Source organism: Oncorhynchus gorbuscha, linkage group LG04 (genome assembly GCF_021184085.1).
Source record: "Oncorhynchus gorbuscha isolate QuinsamMale2020 ecotype Even-year linkage group LG04, OgorEven_v1.0, whole genome shotgun sequence".
Taxonomy (NCBI): Eukaryota; Metazoa; Chordata; class Actinopteri; order Salmoniformes; family Salmonidae; genus Oncorhynchus; species Oncorhynchus gorbuscha.
In genome coordinates this window covers 30,211,654-30,224,018 of record NC_060176.1, presented here as the reverse complement: position 1 = coordinate 30,224,018, position 12,365 = coordinate 30,211,654, and the positions used below count along the sequence as shown (strand labels likewise).

General features: G+C 43.8%; 1 pseudogene; it reads right to left on the bottom strand.

Annotated features, from left to right (window-relative positions):
• The window catches only part of LOC124033952, a 243,101-nt pseudogene that overhangs the window by 67,163 nt on the left and 163,573 nt on the right, over positions 1–12,365 (bottom strand).

Sequence of the window (12,365 nt, the reverse complement as noted above, 5' to 3'; positions counted from 1 at the left end):
ATAGATGACCTAGAGCCAGTGGGTTTGGCGACGAATATGAAGTGAAGGCCAGCCAACGAGAGCATACAGGTCGCAGTGGTGGGTAGTATATGGGGCTTAGGTGATAAAACGGATGGTACTGTGATAGACCACATCTAATTTGCTAAGTAGAGTGTTGGAGGCTATTTTTTAAATGACATCGCCGAAGTCAAGGATCGGTAGGATAGTTGGTTTTACAAGGGTATGAGTGAAGGAGGCTTTGTTGCAAAATAAGAAGCTGATTCTAGATTTAATTTTGGATTGGAGAAGCTTAATGTGAGTCTGGGAGGTTGCTGAGGGGGGTGCAGAGCTGTTGGCCGGGGTAGGGGTAGCCAGGTGGAAAGCATGGCCAGCCGTAGAGAAATGCTTGTTGAAATTCTCGATAATCATAGATTTATCGGTGGTGGCAGTGTTTCCTAGCCTCATTGTAGTGGGCAGCTGGGAGGAGGCACTCTTATTCTCCATGGACTTCACAGTGTCCAAAAACTTTTGGGAATTTGTGCTACAGGGTGCAAACTTCTGTTTGAAAAAGTTAGCATTTGCTTTCCTAACTGACTGTGTATATTGGTTCCTAACTTCCCTGAAAAGTTGCATATCGCGGGGGCTATTTGATGCTAATGCAGCATGACACAGGATGTTTTTGTGCTGGTCAAGTGCAAGTAAAATCTGGAGTGAACCAAGGGCTATATCTGTTCTTAGTTCTACAAGATAAACGTTTAGCAAATTTGTATGCCACACTAGTCACACTGTCTATGTGCATATATATATATGCTTTATCTTGGCCAGGTCGTAGTTATAAATGCGAACTTGTTCGCAACTGGCCTACCTGGTTAAATAAAGGTGAAATAAAAAAAATAAAAAAAACATCCTCTTGGCTTCTTTGGTATGACGGTACAAGCTTGGCACCTGTATTTGAGATGTTTCTCTCATTCTTCTCTGCAGATCCTCTCAAGCTCTGTCAAGTTGGATGGGGAGCGTCGCTGCACAGCCATTTTCAAGTCTTTCCAGAGATGTTCCTTCGGATTACTCAGAGACATTCAGAGACTTGTCCCGAAGCCACTCCTGCGTTATCTTGGCTGTGTGCTTAGGGTCGTTGTCCCGTTGGAAGGTGAACCTTCCCCCAGTGTAAGGTGCTGAGCTGAACAACATCCCCACATCATGATGCTGCAACCACCATGCTTCACCGTAGGGATGGTGCCAGATTTCCTCCAGATGTGATGCTTGGCATTCAGGCCAAAGAGTTCAATCTTGGTTTCATCCAAACAGAGAATCTTGTTTCTCATGGTCTGAGAGTCCTTTAGGTGCCTTTTGGCAAACTTCAAGCGGGCTGTCATGTGCCTTTTACTGAGGAGTGACATAAGTCTGGCCACTCCACCATAAAGGCCTGATTGGTAGATTGCTGGAGAGATGGTTGTTCTTTTGGAAGGTTCTCCCATCTCCACAGAAGAACTCTGGAGCTCTGTCAGAGTGACCATTGGGTTCTTGGTCACCTCCCTGACCAAGGACCTTCGCCCCCGAATGCTCAGTTTGGCCAGCGACCAGCTCTAGGAAGAAACTTTGTGGTTCCAAACTTCTTCCATTTAAGACTGATGGAGGCCACTGTGTTCTTGGGGACCTTCAATGCTGCATAAATGTTTTGGTACCCTTCCCCATATCTGAGCCTCGACACAATCCTGTCTCTGGTCTCTACGGACAATTCCTTTGACCTCATGGCTTGGTTTTTGCTCTGACATTCACTGTCAACTGTGGGACCTTACATAGACAGGTGTGTGCCTTTCCGAATCATGTCCAAACAATTGAATTTACCACAGGTGGACTCCAAACAAGTTGTAAAAACATCTCAAGGATGATCAATGGAAACAGGATGCACCTGAGCTCAATTTCAAGCCTCATAGCAAAGGGTCTGAATACTAATGTAAATAAGGTATTTCAGTCTATTATGTTTCATAAATGTGCATACATTTCTAAAACCTGTTTCCCTTTGTAATTATGGGTTATTGTGTGTAGATTTTTTATTTATTTAATCAAACTAAATGTGGAAAAAGTCAAAGGGTCTGACTATCTAGTCAAGTTAGGGACCATTCAAAAATTATTACGGGGGAGGAGGGGTCCAACCCCCCTCCTCGAGTTGTAATGATTTTGTTTTACCTCCCTGCCCAACACCCTCACCTTATACTTGAAAAAACGTATATTACCCTCCAGTTTTGTTTTTATTAACTTAACAATGATTAAGACAACAGTAACTGCCTTGGCAATAGTGTAGCAACCCTGTGTTTCTAAGTGCCGATATCGACTCTGCCACTTAAGCTTGGTTTTGTGGCACAGTTGATGCCATGCTGGGCTATGGGATAGAAGGTTGAGGGTCCACCCACGACTTCGGCGGGCGAGCTCACTCTCCCTACTATTCTCATTACAATATGTTGTTCAAAGTGGTTAGAGAGGCTAATGAGAGAGAAATAATGGAGGTTACCAAAAATATTACAAGATTATTAAATTATGACAGGAGTGTTTGCTTCAGTTCCTCCCATTTAATAAGAGAGGAAGCACAAAACTGGCACCTGTCATCAGTCCTCACACATCTCTCTCAGTACCTGTCAGAAGTTGAATAATAGTGAAGACATCACAACTATGAAATAACATATGGAATCATGTAGTAACCAAAAAGGGTTAAGCAAATCCAAATATATTTAGATAGATTCTTCAAAGTAGCCACCCTTTGCATTGATGACTGCTTTGCACACACTTGGCATTCTCTCAACCAGCTTCACATGGAATTAATTTCTTTTAAAAAACACACACAAAAAAAAAAATTAATTTGACCCCTTTTTCTCTCCAATTTCGTGGTATCCAATTGTTTTTAATAGCTACTATCTTGTCTCATCGCTACAACTCCCTTACAGGCTCGGGAGAGATGATGGTTGAAAGTCATGCGTCCTCCGATACACAACCCAACCAAGCCGCACTGCTAACACAGCACGCATCCAACCCGGAAGCACCAATGTGTCAGAGGAAACACCGTGCACCTGGCAACCTTGGTTAGCGTGCACTGTGCCCGGCCCGCCACAGGAGTCGCTGGTGCACAATGAGACAAGGATATCCCTACCAGCCAAGCCCTCCCGAACCCGGACGACGCTAGGCCAATGGTGCATCGCCCCACGGACCTCCCAGTCGCGGCCGGTTGCGACAGAGCCTGGGCGCGAACCCAGGGTCTCTGGTGGCACAGCTGGCGCTGCAGTACAGCGCCCTTAACCGCTGCGAATGAATTTCAATTAACAGGTGGAACTTGTTAAAAGTACATTTGTGGAATGTCTTTCCTTAATGCATTTGAGCCAATCAGTTGTGTTGTGACAGAAGATAGCCCTATTTGGTAATATACCACGTCCATAGAATGGCAAGAACAGCTCAAATAAGCAAAGAGACATAAACTGTTCAGAGGAGACTGTGTGCATCAGGCCTTCATGGTCAAATTGCTGCAAAGAAACCACTACTAAAGGACACAAATAATAAGAGACTTGCTTGGGCCAAGAAACACGAGCAATGGACCTTAGACCGGTGGAAATCTGTCCTTTGGTCTGATGAGTGTGTTTTAGAGTTTTGGTTCCAACCGCTGTCTTTGTGAGACTCAGGGTAGGTGAATGGATTATCACCGTGAAGCATGGAGGAGGAGGTCTGATGTTGTGAGGGTGCTTTGCTGGTGACACTGTCAGTGATTTATTTAGAATTCAAGGAACACTTAACCAGCATGGCTACCACAGCATTCTGCAGCGATAAGCCATCCATAGTGGGACTATCATTTGTTTTTAAACAGGACAATGACCCTACATCTCCAGGCTGTGTAATGGCTATTTGACCAAGTAGGAGAGTGATAGAGTGCTGCATCAGATGACCTGGCCTCCACAAAAACCTGAACTCAACCCAATTGAGATGGTTTGGAATGAGTTAGACCGCAGAGTGAAAGAAAAGCAGACAACAAGTGCTCAGCATGTGTGGGAACTCCTTCAAGACTTTTGGAAAAGCATTCCAGTTGAAGCTGGTTAAGAGAATGCCAAGAGTGCGCAAAGCTGCCATCAAGGAAAAGGGTGGCTACTTTGAAGAATCTTAAATATATATATATTTTTTTTGTTTAACTCTTTTTTGGTTACAACATGATTCTATATGTGTTATTTCATAGTTTTGATGTCTTCACTATTATTCAGGCCTATAGTTTAGTAATATGTTTTTGAATAAATTAGCTTTTTTGTTGTTGGAGAAGAAGCACTCTTGCTTGCTGTATATAAAATAGGCAATCAAAATTAACTGGTGGGGAAGATTGAATGGCGAGAGCGTAGGATACATGTAGCTCTGGTGGGATGTGATCTGGCGGTGATAAATTGATATATTGCAGCACTGGTGCATTGTACACGTAGCCTATAGAGAACAGATGAAAATCCATTAATTCATTCATTCATTCACACAACAAACCTGTGTCTTGCAGTGCACGGCCTGTCAGTGGCAGTACAGGTGTCCCATATAATATTTTCTATTGGTCGAACCACAGGTTCCATAGGGGAGGCATATCTAATTAGATGGGAAAGTTGGCTAGGATGGAATATAGGAAAACCTGCCAAAACAGTGAATGTAAATAGGGGGGAAATGCACTATACCCTCCACTGTGTGTCCAATAAAAAACTACAGAACCCTCCCCAAAGCAAAGAAAAAATTTGCACCCCTCCCTCTCCTATCTTGGTCCCCCACAGTAATTTTCAAACGGCCCCTTATGGGAGATATGCCTATATCACACTTCATGCTGTAATTAGTGGTCTAAAATTGCCTAGTGGTCATATCCAACACATTGGAAAGTAGGCCTGTGACTGGGAGTGGATAAGACAATGAGAGAGAAGAAGAAGAGAAACATGTAATGATAACAACTGAAAACTAGAGCAAAAACAAACCTCAAAAAAACTGCTCTGAGACAAGCTACCACTTCACATAAACTTCCACTTAGCTAATCACCCTATGTGCTTGTGTGTGTATGCGTGTGTGTGTGTTTTAATAAAGGCATCTGAGTAACCTTACCTGGAGGCATCAAAGCTATCGTAGGACCCCACAGTGTAGTGTCGGAAGAGTTTCCTCCTGTCCGAGCGGTCAGCTCTTGTGTCTGTGGAAGAACAGGAGGACCAACAGTCATTGACCACATGAGTCACCTACCGCATGCATGGCTACAGAAATCAATTCATCATCCCTAATAGAAAGATATATACAAACAATAGCAACATGCAAACTGTGAAACTCCTTTACAAGAAAGTGCAGCTCTGCAATCCAATCAACTGTGCAAACAACCATAGAAATATGGACACGTTCCAGTTTTCATTATAAAAGTACAAAACGAATGACAAATTACAAATCGAACCCCAACCCCTACCACCCTATAGGCACTTCAAGTATGTAACTCTGAAAGGATTAGATAAGGTGACTGATAACAACAAGCTGCATAAGTGTGCACCACTGTAACGCAAATAACTACAATCTCCTTTGGTAAAAATAAACAACACTTAAGCAATAATACAACTCAAGCAACACACACACACACCTCCAAAACAAACTTTCCTCCCGATAGAGCCAGTTTTTTCCATTTGCACTCCTAAAAGTCTCTTCCCTCTTTCTCTCCCTCAATTTCTGTCTTTAACATACACCATCTCCCTCTCCCTCTCATTCTTTCAGACACGCTTTCTATGTCTTTCCCTCGCTCTTCCTCTTTCTCCCTTTCTTTCAGATGCAATCAGTGGCAGGGACATGCCTTGAATGTCCAGAAATGCCCAAATCCACAGTGTCTAGAGAAAAGCCCGAAAACCAGACAGGCAATCCCACTGAGCGTTAAGGATATAATCTGGGTTGAGCTCTGTGGTTATTGCTGAGAAGAGAACATAATGTAAAGGAGAAGAGAGAATAAAGAGGAGGGAGGTGAAAGAGATACATACCTCATCGCAACAGGCCCACTCCATAGCAACCACCAGTGTACTGTATGGAGTTTGTTTCCATGACCACCGATCAATGGAGAAGGTACATGACGTGCATGTGTGGTCACTGTGAAGTTTTCCTTAGTGTGTGTGTGTGTGTGTCTACATCTGAATGTGTGGGTGTGCAGGTGGAGTGGTAGAATAATTGAAGGGTGTGCATGTGTGTGTGTGTGTGTGTGTCACGGTTGACAACTCCATTGTGTCCTCCTCCCAGAGCGCTAAGAACCTTGGCGTGATCCTGGACAACACCCTGTCGTTCTCAACCAACATCAAGGCGGTGGCCCGTTCCTGTAGGTTCATGCTCTACAACATCCGCAGAGTACGACGCTGCCTCACACAGGAAGCGGCGCAGGTCCTAATCCAGGCACTTGTCATCTCCCGTCTGGATTACTGCAACTCGCTGTTGGCTGGGCTCCCTGCCTGTGCCATTGAACCCCTTCAACTCATCCAGAACGCCGCAGCCCGTCTGGTGTTCAACCTTCCCAAGTTTTCTCACGTCACCCCGCTCCTCCGTTCTCTCCACTGGCTTCCAGTTGAAGCTCGCATCCGCCACAAGACCATGGTGCTTGCCTACGGAGCTGTGAGGGGAACGGCACCTCAGTACCTCCAGGCTCTGATCAGGCCCTACACCCAAACAAGGGCACTGCGTTCATCCACCTCTGGCCTGCTCGCCTCCCTACCACTGAGGAAGTACAGCTCCCGCTCAGCCCAGTCAAAACTGTTCGCTGCTCTGGCCCCCCAATGGTGGAACAAACTCCCTCACGACGCCAGGACAGCGGAGTCAATCACCACCTTCCGGAGACACCTGAAACCCCACCTCTTTAAGGAATACCTAGGATAGGATAAGTAATCCCTCTCACCCCCCCCCTTTAAGATTTAGATGCACTATTGTAAAGTGACTGTTCCACTGGATGTCATAAGGTAAATGCACCAATTTGTAAGTCGCTCTGGATAAGAGCGTCTGCTAAATGACTTAAATGTAAATGTAAATGTGGAAGAGGGGGGACGGTTACTGATTTGGTTACAGTTCAACGTGAAGGGAGGTCTTTGTTGACCTGCATTTCCCTATTTTCTACGTTTCCTCCCACATTCCCCCCTTCTTTGTTCCCTCCCTCCTACTGGGGGAATGAAAATGACACAAAATGAGCAAGACAAATAAAAAAAAGATTTATGAGTAATAAATAAACTTAGCAGGGTTTAAAGTATTTGAAGGCTTACACAGCAAAGGCACAACAACTACAGTGGGGTGAACAAGTATTTGATACACTGCCGGTTTTGAAGGTTTTCCTACTTACAAAGCATGTAGAGGTCTGTAATTTTTTATCATAGGTACACTTCAACTGTGAGAGACGGAATCTGAAACAAAAATCCAGAAAATCACATTGTATGATTTTTAAGTATTAATTTGCATTTTATTGCATGACATAAGTATTTGATACATCAGAAAAGCAGAACTTGATATTTGGTACAGAAACCTTTGTTTGCAATTACAGAGATCATACATTCCCTGTAGTTCTTGACCAGGTTTGCACACACTGCAGCGGGGATTTTGGCCCACTCGTCCATACTGACCTTCTCCAGATCCTTCAGGTTTCCGGGCTGTCGCTGGGCAATACGGACTTTCAGCTCCCTCCAAAGATTTTCTATCGGGTTCAGGTCTGTAGACTGGCTAGGCCACTCCAGGACCTTGAGATGCTTCTTACGGAGCCACTCCTTAGTTGCGTGTGTGTTTCGGGTCATTGTCATAATGGAAGACACAGCCACGACCCATCTTCAATGCTCTTACTGAGGGAAGGAGGTTGTTGGCCAAGATCTCTCAGTATATGGCCCCATCCATCCTCCCCTCAATACGGTGTAGTCGTCCTGTCCCCTTTGCAGAAAAGCATCCCCAAAGAATGATGTTTCCACCTCCATGCTTCATGGTTGGGATGGTGTTCTTGGGGTTGTACTCATCCTTCTTCTTCCTCCAAACACGGCGAGTGAATTTTAGACCAAAAAGCTCTATTTTTGTCTCAACAGACCACATGACCTTCTCCCATTCCTCCTCTGGGTCATCCAGATGGTCATTGGCAAACTTCATACGGCCTGGACATGTGCTGGCTTGAGCAGGGGGACCTTGCGTGCGCTGCAGAATTTGTATCTATGACGGCGTAGTGTGTTACAAATGGTTTTCTTTGAGACTGTGGTCCCTGCTCTCTTCAGGTCATTGACCAGGTCCTGCCGTGTAGTTCTGGGCTGATCCCTCACCTTCCTCATGATCATTGATGACCCACGAGGTGAGATATTGTATGGAGCCCCAGACCGAGAGTGATTGACCTTCAACTTGAATTTCATCCATTTTCTAATAATTGCGCCAACAGTTGTTGCCTTCTCACCAAGCTGCTTGCCTATAGTCCTGTAGCCCATCCCAGCCTTGTGCAGGTCTACAATTCTATCCCTGATGTCCTTACACAGCTGTCTGGTCTTGGCCACTGTGGAGAGGTTGGAGTCTGTTTTATTGAGTCTGTGAACAGGTGTCTTTTATACAGGTAACGAGTTCAAACAGGTGCAGTTAATACAGGTAATGAGTGGAGAACAGGAGGGCTTAAAGAAAAACTAACAGGTCTGTGAGAGCCAGAATTCTTACTGGTTGGTAGGTGATCAAAAACTTATGTCATGCAATAAAATGCAAATGAATTACTTAAAAATCATACATTGTGATTTTCTGGATTTTTGTTTTAGATTCCGTCTCTCACAGTTGAAGTGTACCTATGATCAAAATGACAGACCTCTACATGCTTTGTAAGTAGGAAAACCTGCAAAATCAGCAGTGTATCAAATACTTGTTCTCCCCACTGTATATGATTGAAGTTCTGAAACAAACAGAAACACAGACATGCCAATTCTATATTTAACTGTCTTGCAAATAGAGGAGAAAATTAAAAATTAAAATACCCCACCCAAAAAATTGAAATACAAATTAGAGAATAAGGACCTTTGTCTGTGCGGCATTCTCCTTCTCAAAGAAACACCTGCATGTGTGTGTTTGTGTCTTTCTCTCTCGCATTAAGAAGGAAAGAAATTACAGAAATGAACTTTTAACAAGGCACACCTGTTAATTGAAATAGATTCCAGGTGACTACCTTATGAAGCTGGTTGAGAGAATGCCAAGAGTGTGCAAAGCTGTCAACAAGGTAACGGGTGGCTATTTGAAGAATCTCAAATATAAGATATTTTGATTTGTTTAACACTTTTTTGGTTACTACATGACTCCATGATAGTTTTGATGTGTACAGTGTAGAAAATAGTAAAAAATAAAGAAAAACCCTTTAATGAGTAAGTGTTCTAAAGCTTTTGACTGGTAGTGTAGGTATTTTTTTTTGTTAAAATGAAATCTTTTCTTTTTAGTTTCTCTTCCCCGCTCTGAAAGCGTCTCATTGCTGCAACTTAATTTCAACGAAAGTCACGTTTGCAATCATAGCGTGTGAAACAATGCACATGAACTCTGTCAGGGTTGAATAGTCCTCTATTATGAAACAGTCTGTGGGTGATTAATGACACTTGTTAATACTATTAGAAAATACATATGTAAAAAAAAAAGAAGAAAATATTACTTGTATTATTTATTTATTTAATTATACACAGCTCACGAAGCCCCTTGAAGATGTGAGGCCTGAGGCAATTGCCTCTTCTGCCTGATGGTAAAGTTTGCTGCTGATGATGGCATTAAGTGCTAACCCCACTTCAGATGATTCCATGAAATGTCCCTCTTTCCAGGAACCAGAGTTTAAGAGTTCATTGTCACAGGTAGTGATCTACTAACATTTTAGTTTTACCATGGCTTTGTGTGTGTGTCTGTTCGCACGAGCACACTTCTGCTTCTGTACAGTGTGAAAGTGTGTGCATGCCTATGTTTGTGTGTGTGTATCCACCCACTACCAAATCGGGGATAACTTCATGCTAAAAGACATTTGATACTCAGGGATTTTTACATTATGTTCTTAACATTGATGAGTTGAAATCATCCCTGATGATGAATTAGTATTTTCTTACTTCCATAAAGCATTCCAGAATGTATGCAAAGAGCATGAGAAGTTGAGCTTCTCCACCTATGTATCAAATCCCCAAAGAATTGTCACACGCTTCGTAAACAACAGTTGTAGACTAACAGTGACATGCTTACTACCGGGCCCTTCCCAAAAATTCAGAGAAACAGAAAATAGAGAAATGATAGAAAAGCAATAACACATAATAAAAGTAATAATAAATACACAATGAGAAACTAAAATGTGGCTATATACAGGGGTACAAGGTACGTACATATCTACTTCAATTACGTACATATAACTAGGAATAAAGTGACTAGGCAACAGGATAGATAATAAACAGCAGCTGCAGCGTATGTGATGAGTCAAAAAAGGGTCAATACAGATAGTTAAATAGTTGACCAAATAGCTACACAGACTAACTATTTAACTAACAATGTAAATAACACGTGCCGTCTGGTAGCAGAGAGATAAGTCTATGACTTGGGTGGCTGGACAATTTTTAGAGCCTTCCTCTGACCCGCCTAGTATGGAGGTCCTGGATTGCAGGAAGCTCAGCCTCAGTGATGGACTGGGCTGTACGGACTACCCAATGTCGATGCCAAGGAGTTGCCATAACAAGCGGTGATGCAGCCAGCCAAGATGCTCTTAATGGTGCAGCTGTAAAACATTTGAGGATCTAAGGGCCCATGCCAAATCTTTTCAGCCTACTGAGGGGGAAGAGGCGTTGTCGTGCCCTTTTCACGACTGTTTTGGTGTATGTGGACCATGATAGATCCTTCGTGATGTGAACACCAAGGAACTTGAAGCTCTCGACCCGCTCCACTACAGCCCCGTCGATGTGAATGGGGGAGTGCTCGACCCTCCGTTTCATATAGTCCACGCTCAGCTCCTTTGCCTTGCTGACGTTGAGGGAGAGGTTGTTGTCCTGGCACCACACAGCCAGGTCTCTGACCTCCTCCCTATAGGCTGCCTCATCATCGTTGGTGATCAGGCTTACCACCGTCATGTCATCAGCAAACTTAATGATGGCGTTGGAGTCGTGCACTGCCACGCAGTTGTGGGTGAACAGGCAATACGGGAGGGAACTAAGCACACACCCCTGAGGGTCCCCAGTGTTGAGGGTCAGCTTGGCCGATGTGTTGTTGCGTACCCTCACCACCTGGGGGTGGCCTGTCAGAAAGTCCAGGCTCTAGTTGCAGGGGGAGCTGTTGAGTCCCAGGGTCCTTAGCTTAGTGATGAGCTTGGAGGGCACTATGGTGTTGAAAGGTGAGCAATAGTCAATGAACAACATTCTCACATAGGTATTGCTCTTGGCCAGGTAAGAGAGGACAGTGTGGAGTGCAATAGAAATTCTGTGGATTTGTTGGGGCGGTATGTGAATTGGAGTGGGTCCAGGGTGTCTGGGATGATGATGTTGATGTGAGCCATGACCAGCACTTCAAAGCATTTCATGGCTACAAATGTGAGTGCTACGGGCGATAGTAATTTAGAAAGGTTCTTGCCGTTCTTGGGCACAGGGACTATGGTGGTCTGCTTACAACATGTAGGCTTTACATACTGGGTCAGGGAGAGGTTGAAAATGTCAATGATGGTCTGAGTACGGTCTGAGTACGCGCATAGTCTCAGTATGCGTCCTGATAATCTGTATGGCCCTGCAGCCTTGTGGATGTTAACATGTTTAAAGGTCTTACTTGCAGAGGCTAAGGAGAGCGTGGTCACACAGTCCTCCGGCACAGTTGGTGCTGTCATGCATGGTTCAGTGTTGCTTGCCTCGAAGCGTCACTGAACCATGTAGAGTACCTTGTCAGGAAATTGAAGCTGTGTATTGGGTTTTATTACAGGCACAAAGCTTGTTTTTCCTTTGCTGCCAGAAAAGAGTTGATTTGTTGTACTTTTCTCTCTGTGTTGGACTATGGTGATACTAATTCAAATCAAATCAAATTTGATTTGTCACATACACATGGTTAGCAGATGTTCATGCGAGTGTAGCGAAATGCTTGTGCTTCTAGTTCCGACAATGCAGTGATAACCAACAAGTAATCTAACTAACATTTCCAAAACTACTGTCTTATACACAGTGTAAGTGGATAAAGAATATGTACATAAGGATATATGAATGAGTGATGGTACAGGGCAGCATACAGTAGATGGTATCGAGTACAGTATATACATATGAGATGAGTGTGTAGACAAAGTAAACAAAGTGGCATAGTTAAAGTGGCTAGTGATACATGTATTACATAAGGATGCAGTCCATGATATAGAGTACAGTATATACATTTACATTTAAGTCATTTAGCAGACGCTCTTATCCAGAGCGACT